Genomic DNA, 7,619 nt, shown 5'->3' with positions numbered 1-7,619 from the left:
ACATCTGCCTCACCAGCTTCCTTCAGGTGTTCCACTGAGCCCCAGCATTCAAATTTTCATCTGTGGGAGAGGAAGGGAAGGGAAGGCTCTGGTCTATGGTACCGTAGGATTCCAGTGATGCCTCTTAGGCATCCCCCACCATTCTCTGATCGTTTCCCACATGCAAAGTGCCAACCTGGTCGTGCAACAGTGTACACATGTGGTGAACACCAGGCACCCTCCCATGAGACTTCTGCAGCATTCCAGCACTCCATCCTCCCCTAGCTTCCAGTTTAGGACAGGCCCAGGAGAGGAATGCTGAGGACAGAGTTAAACGTGACTTTTGCTTCATCGTGGGTTCTTTCTTCCCGTCCTCCCAGCCATTAGACCTCCTCCTATAAACAGATGTGTGCTCAGATTAGCTACTTTTTGGAAAAAACAAGGAAATGATAATACTAGCAAAACTTTATTGAACTAATATTTGTCTATGTACCAGGAACTGGCTAAATACATCACATTTATCTCATTCAATTCTGACAAGAATCCTATACCAACAGGTGTTGCTGCCGTAGATGGGAAAACTGTTGGCACAGAGGTGAAAAAGATTTACCTATACGGATACATTGCATCAAAATTCAAGCTGAGGTTCTGACCCCAAAGCCTGTGCTCCAAACTAGAGTCCTCCTGTGCACATTTCACGTTTGGAATTATTATAAAGGATTTTGCAATGACTAAAATAGGCACATGAATGAAGACGTATCCAGGTCTGCCTGAGAGGAGACTCGAAGCCAAAGCCCAGCTCAGCAAGGCCAGAGAATTTCAGTGTATCCCCATAGGGCGCTGGAACTTCGTCTGGGTGCATTTGTTTTTTTAAGCCTGGGTACTGCAGAGTCATTTAAAAACATGTGCTTGCCAGGGCAGAACATCATCTGATGGCAGCAAACACCTGGTGCTGGCCAGGACTGAGGAGGGAACACATCAGGTGAGTGTGGGCCAACCCTTCCTGCACAGAACAGGAGGGCGGGGGATGGGATGCTTGATTTTTAGTGGGAAGGATGAGGAAATCGGTTCTGAAATGTTTTTCACAGAAATAGAAACTAGTGAAATAGAAGCTGGCATTTGACTACTTTAGAAAAAAGAGAGGAGGGTAATAGGGAGGAAAGTGATTGGCTGCTGCTGCCAAACTCAGAAACTTTTAAAATTTTGTTTGTTCCCCCAAAGAAGTGCATGCCCAAACCACCAAGAGAGGGTAAGTGATGACAAGCAGATCTGCAAGTTGGGGCCCCAGTCACGGTAGCAAGCACCCTATCTCACAACAGCCCTGCAACCGGCGAAGTTGCAGCTTCTGCTACAGTGCGCGTGCGTGCGGGTCCCCCCTCCCCTCTCCCCTCTCAGCCCCTCCTCCTCAGCCCAGATCCCTCCCTGCACCAAGACCATTCCAGCTGCACGCAATAATCAGGCAAGCAACTTCTAACCCAGCCTAGGGGACTCAGACGAGATAATGTTTAATTTTTCTGCAATGCCTTCTTAAGGCTCCAGGGATCTGTACCCCAGGGTGGAGAATGCTTTCCCAGAAGCAGAGCCTGTTTCTCCAGCCTGAGAGTGTGTGCTGCAGAGCTGGGACCCCACCCTGTATCTAAAGTAATTGCTGTATCTAATGGTGTGGTGCTGCTGACTTCCTTACCAGCTGTAGCTTTCTGTTGCCCGACCCTGTTATTACTGGCTCCTGCTTTATTTTAGGGATGTTAACCTGCTCGTATGTGTCTGCTAGTACCTTGCTGGTAAACTCCATCTTAAAGGAGCTTTAGAGAAGGGCTTTATGAGTTTTCCTTTTACAGGCCTTTATTGCATTTTTTTTTCTCCAGGTTCCTCTCTCTTCCTCCTCTCACTCCTTTCTGCCTGATTAGAGCAGGGGATGTTAGCTTTTCTTAGGGACACCTTAGAGCCAGCCAGTCACACTATATGAGAATATGTTGTTCTAAGAGCCTGCCCCTAGGTCACAGATTCAGACCTGTGGAAATGGCCTAGGCTATTCTGAAATGCTCTGGTGGGGTTCCAGCATTCAGCCTCCAGCTAAGCTCCATCCTTGTGAGCTATAAGTTGGAATGAGTAAGTAGGCCAAACATCTAATCCTCCCTGTGCCAGCATCCCACCTGAAGGGCATAGTACAGAAAGGGGAGCATGGGGACCCAACTCATTCACTATCAACAGGTCTTGTTCATTTCTTTTCTCTAGGAAAAAGCAACACTTCTTTCCATCTGTGAGAAGTGGATGCCAAGGCCCCGTTTACTGTAAGCATACTTTTCTCCTCTGCACAGAGTACTGTCATTGCTGCCCTATTTGTGCTATGGACCTACACAGTTTAACAGAAGCCCACCAGGGGCTTAGGTGTTCTTTCATCTAAGTAGTTCCAATATCCTCAACCACTACAGTAAGATGTCCACATGGCAAGTTAATTCAGGCATAAAATGCAGCATGGGCAGCATATGTGGGTGGTCTCCAGCCACTTCTGGTGGCTGCTTGGACCACTTCATAGAGACTTGTTCCAAGGAACAAGGAGACGGTTTCGTGAAGTGCCTTGACTCCCACTGAAATGGCTGCTACAAGAGGTTATTTCTCACTGCAGAAGGATTTGGGAACAGGGATAGGGGATAGGAGATTATAAAGCCAGGGGTTTTTTTGTTTGTCTTTTGTTTTTGTTTTGTTTTGTTTTGTTTTGTTTTTTTGAGATGGAGTCTTGCTCTGTGGCCCAGGCTGGAGTGCAGTGGCACGATCTTGGGTCACTGCAAGCTCCACCTCCTGGGTTCACGCCATTCTCCTGACTCAGCCTCCTGAGTAGCTGGAACTACAGGCGCCCGCCACCACGCCCAGCTAATTTTTTGTATTTTTAGTAGAGACAGGGTTTCACCATGTTAGCCAGGATGGTCTCGATCTCCTGACCTCGTGATCCACCCGCCTTGGCCTCCCAAAGTGCTGGGATTACAGGCATGAGCCACCGCATCTGGCTATAAAGCCAGGTTTTAAGTCCAGCCCGTTTTGACCAGTTTGGTGGCCTTGGGTGTTTCTGAACTACAGTTTCCTTATCAATACAATGAAGATTGAATACACCCTATGGAACCATAGTGAGGTTCACATCACCCAATGTGAGAAATCGCTTTGTAAACTGGAAAACACCACAAATAAAAAGAGGCTATTGTTATTGGGCTTATTATTCTGAGGCAGAGAACCAAGGTATAGAAAAGAGAAGTAAGAGTTAGATACCACACAGTCTGAGATGCTGGGAGAACAACACAAGCCTCTGTAGATCCTCCTAGGACCTTTCTTCTGGAATGTTCTGCGATGACACTGGCAGAAACGGGGGGCAGCACTGCTCTTGTTAATGATAAAATGGCCAATTCTGCAATTCTATCAGCTGTGATAGAACTCACTCCAAATCATTTTATTGCCAACCCTCAATTCATCTGACTAGTTATCAACTCACTGGAAAGGTAGTGTAGCGTTAAGAGCATGGACCATGGGACCTGGCTACCCGGACGTGAGCCCATCTCTGTGTCCCTCTGACTAGACAATTTGAAGTAAGTGACATGACTCATCTGTGTTTCAGTGTACCCATCTATAACATGGAGACGATAATACTGTCTACTTCATAGTGTGAGAATAAAATGAAAAAGAAATGGAAAGTACTTCAAAAAATTTCTGACATGTATTGATAGTAAACTAAGTGTAGCTACTATTGTTTTTCAATAAAATAGTCCGCTCTTAAAAAACAAAATGTGTGTTCTAAATTGTAGGAGGAGATGGATTCTTCAGGCATAATGGAGAATAAATCCAGTCCCTCTTCCTCCACTCTAGCGTGAAGGGTCTACCATGCCAAAGTAAGTTAGATTACAGAGTCCGGTGGAGCTAATATAGTGTGCATATGCACTTTGATCCTGGAAATAAAGAGTGGTGACATTTCCTCTCACTGGCAGAGCCCAAAACTAGATAAAAACAGGCAGTGTGGCTGAATCTGCGCTCCTGTATCAACTGCTGTGTGACTGTGGATGCCTGATGTCTCTCTGTGCCTCACTTCCTAAACTTGCAATGGAATAACAATAGCACCTGCCCTCTAGGGTTGTTGTTTAGAGCAGTCACTGAAATAGCTACACAATAAAATCCAGCCATTATTGTTGTTATTAGCATACCATTTGCCATTACCCAACTTTGTGATTTGGGATCTTGAGAAATTGCATAAATTTCATCTTTCAAGTTAAAGTAGAAGAACCAAAAGCCAGATAAATGTAACCTAAAGCCATATGTTTTGTTAAAGACAAGGAAAGGAAATGCCACATCATTATAATCATGTTATTTGGTCATACATTATGACGGTATCTACAATCATCAATTCGTGTCACTTTTAAAAAAATTACAGTGGGTTATTTGAATTAGAAAGCATTTCCATACGTGAAAGCTTAATGCCCTTTAGACATTCCTCAATGTTCACAAATAAACTGACCTGGCAGGCCTGGGTGTTCCTAGACTTTGTTTTTAATATCAAGCGTGGAGGATAAGGGTAATAAACAATGTCTACTGATTCTGGTCATTCTGAAGTGCCACTTTTTTTTTCGGTTTCGCCAGAGCTTGGCACACCTTCATATTTAGAGGCAATGTATCTTCAAGGATCACTCATCGGAATATTTGCACAAACTCATAAGTGGCAAGAACTGAAAATGCCTTGTGATTTTCAAAGTTTTAAAATAGTCCTATGGGGCTGGTGACCTCAGTCAGGTCAGCCATCAAGTTTGGGATCTGACAGTAAAAGTCATAAAGTAAGTCAACTGAGTCAGAGAGGATGCAACAGCATTATTTTTCTCTTCTGGCTTCTCTAGCAAAGCATAAGTTTTGGTGTTAGGGCTGTCTCTGCAGATAGGGAGTTTGGTTTCCAACACGCTAGGAGCATCCCTGGAGAATGCTGAAAAGCAGAATAGGCTGCCAGAGTCCAAGAGCTGGTATCAGTAAAGTTAGCACAAGATTTAATAGACTAGAACATACCCGCCCAATCCATTTCTCCAGCCTGATAATCCAGGGCAATTAAGAGAAATTGCTCTAGTATTTTTAGCATTTTTGAAGTTTCATCTGGGCAAACACAGAAATGGATAACTATGTTATCCAGACCTTACCACTTTTTGTTATTGAGACTCTAAGATTAAACTAAAGACTGGCCTAGCAAAGCAGATATGTTTGCCCTTGCCTGAGAGGAGATAGAAACTTGGGAAGAAACAAGGGTCTTTGTAGTTACTGGGCTTCCACGAGGATCCTCAAGGTTTGCAAACACCAAATGGACAGGACTCCATCCCTGAAGTACAGGCCAGTCCTACCTCCTTCACAACGACGTGCTGACATCATGGTGCAAATTTGCAAACATTTGTTGCCTTCTTAAGAAAATTATTCAAACCTAGTAAAATGCAAGAGTTAAAGCCTTGCTTTCATAAACATAGCCTGTGTGTGTTGCAGGGTGACTTTTAGATATTATATGAAAAAATGCAGTAAAAAGTACTGAAGTAGCCCATTCCGTTCCATTGAATTGTTAGGCAGTTATGGTCATCCTAGCCTCAGTAAACTAAAATACATGATGAAAACCCAATCTAAGGACATCAACTGCTATGTACTAAATAAACTACACATCCCATTTAAAAAGCATTTAAAATTGTGCCAAGAGAGGTTATGCTGGAGGGACTATAATTTTAAAATCATTTACTGTACAACCATACATTTAAATTTTAACTTGAAGCTAAATGTTGCAAAATTAAATCAATTTTATTTGATAACATGAGGCAGTTTATACTCTTTCATTTGGGGTTGATGGAGCCCCTGGCACAGTCTTGAATTTAAGACCCCTGCCCTACAGGAATAGTTAACTCTTGATCCTAGCATGCTGTCTCCTCCTGAAAGAGTTATTTAAAGTTAGATGTGTTTCTTTCTGTTTTTTTCTTAGCCACTTTTCTATCCCAAGCCCAGGAAAGACATTCAATTCATTCCCCCTACACCTCTCTCTCTCTTTCTTTCTCTCTTTCCTCCCTCCCCTCTCTCCCTCTCTTTTTCTCTCTCTCCCTCTGAAGTTTCTAAATCAGTTCCTACAGCTTTAGTTTTCTTTTTCTAAAATTAAAAACGTGGCTTCTGGCTATAAAACGAATCTCCCACCTTCAGCAGCCCCAGTCCCCTGGGGCTGTTACTGGCGTGATCTATAAATTAACTGGAGTCACTTAGAGCCCTCAGTTAGCTTTTAGTCAAACATTAGCAGCAGTGTTTACCCTTGTGTAATCTGCAGTTGTTACTTAATTTAATGCCCATCAGCATTTTTTTAAAGAACATGTTCAGCAAATCCTTGGCACAGGCTGTTTGAATTCCTTACTCTTCCCTTCCCCCACCTTGACCCAAATCAAGCTAAATGTATCTGAGTACAGCTTGCTAATATTTTTAATTTGCTAGTGCAGTTTTCCTTCTCCTTGAGGAAAGAAAGAAGAGTTTGCTTTCTGTGCCAATCCAACTACATCCTACTCAGAGGTCTGGGCTTCGTGTCCCCACTGCACCTTACATCAAAGAGGGTGAACTGTAAATTGTTAGGGTTTTTGTTTCTTGTTGCTCTGGCAGTGATCTGTGAGTGATGTAAGATGGGAAGCATCCTCAGACTCCCATTTGGAGGATGCTGGTGTGGCCCCCTGAAGAAAATCCATTGAAACAAACTTTGAAGTGCTGCCCAGGAGAGAGCTAAAAGCTGAACATATCACGTCATAATTCATACATAACTTTGTGTGTTTTGAATCTTCCTCCTCCACAGCCACCACCTCAAATGTAAATAAATAGAGCCCTGGCCTTCCTACAGGGTTCTGTTGCTCCTTTCATAACGTGAGATCCATCTAGATCCAGCAGGAGAACTTCTCTAAGGCCATCATAAAGGCAGTAGGAAGTCCTGATCTCAAACAGTACAGAGGAGACTCCCCTCCAAAGAAGAGTGAAGCACATCGTTAAAGAATAAGAACACAGGGGGAAATTAAGGGGTGATCTTCAAAGGCTACAATGAACAGCTCCTCTCTGCTTTCACACACTGTACATGAAAAAACCTCCTTCAGTTCAGGAGGCTTTGGTTAACAGCCACATTCTCAATATTCTGGGTTTCAAGTCCAAGAAAATCAATGTCATGTTGGAAACCTCATGCTTTTTCAGGTGATATAATCCAAAAAATGTGTACATCTCAATAGTATAAAGGACTCTGAATCAGCCAGGGCTCAACTTGCTATTCTATTCCTTTCCTGCAAGACTTGACCTTGAGTTTCAGTGTCTCTCAGCCATACTTCTGCTTCCTGGTGACTAGAAATCAGGATTCTCTCCCATTTACCACTAGGGAAAACCCTACTGCTAAGGACCGTAAATGTCGGGGGATCACCCTGAGTCTCACAGATGGCACTTGAAGAGGAGCAGTGTGGAGACACAGGACACGAAGAAGGAAACAGAGACCCAGAGGACAGAGGCTCATCCGACTACCGCAAATGAACAAACACCAAAACAGGCATTTTTGCACTTTCAGACAGGGAGTTCCAGGAGTGAGCGCACATACAGTCCATGGTTACATTTCCAGGAAAGCCTCAGTGAGGGGCTGAATT

At 43.7% G+C, this 7,619-nt stretch overlaps 1 long non-coding RNA gene across 1 annotated transcript; it reads left to right on the top strand.

Moving 5' to 3' along the window:
* The first annotated feature begins 790 nt into the window (after window positions 1-790).
* On the top strand, window positions 791-7,302 carry LOC129463910 (uncharacterized). Its single transcript, XR_008651343.1, has 3 exons — window positions 791-961; window positions 2,215-2,270; window positions 6,797-7,302. It is a non-coding gene; the product is annotated as an uncharacterized lncRNA (long non-coding RNA).
* Window positions 7,303-7,619: the final 317 nt, after the last annotated feature.

This window comes from Symphalangus syndactylus, chromosome 15, assembly GCF_028878055.3.
Source record: "Symphalangus syndactylus isolate Jambi chromosome 15, NHGRI_mSymSyn1-v2.1_pri, whole genome shotgun sequence".
NCBI classification, from domain to species: Eukaryota; Metazoa; Chordata; class Mammalia; order Primates; family Hylobatidae; genus Symphalangus; species Symphalangus syndactylus.
This window is presented reverse-complemented; position numbering and strand designations above follow the sequence as displayed.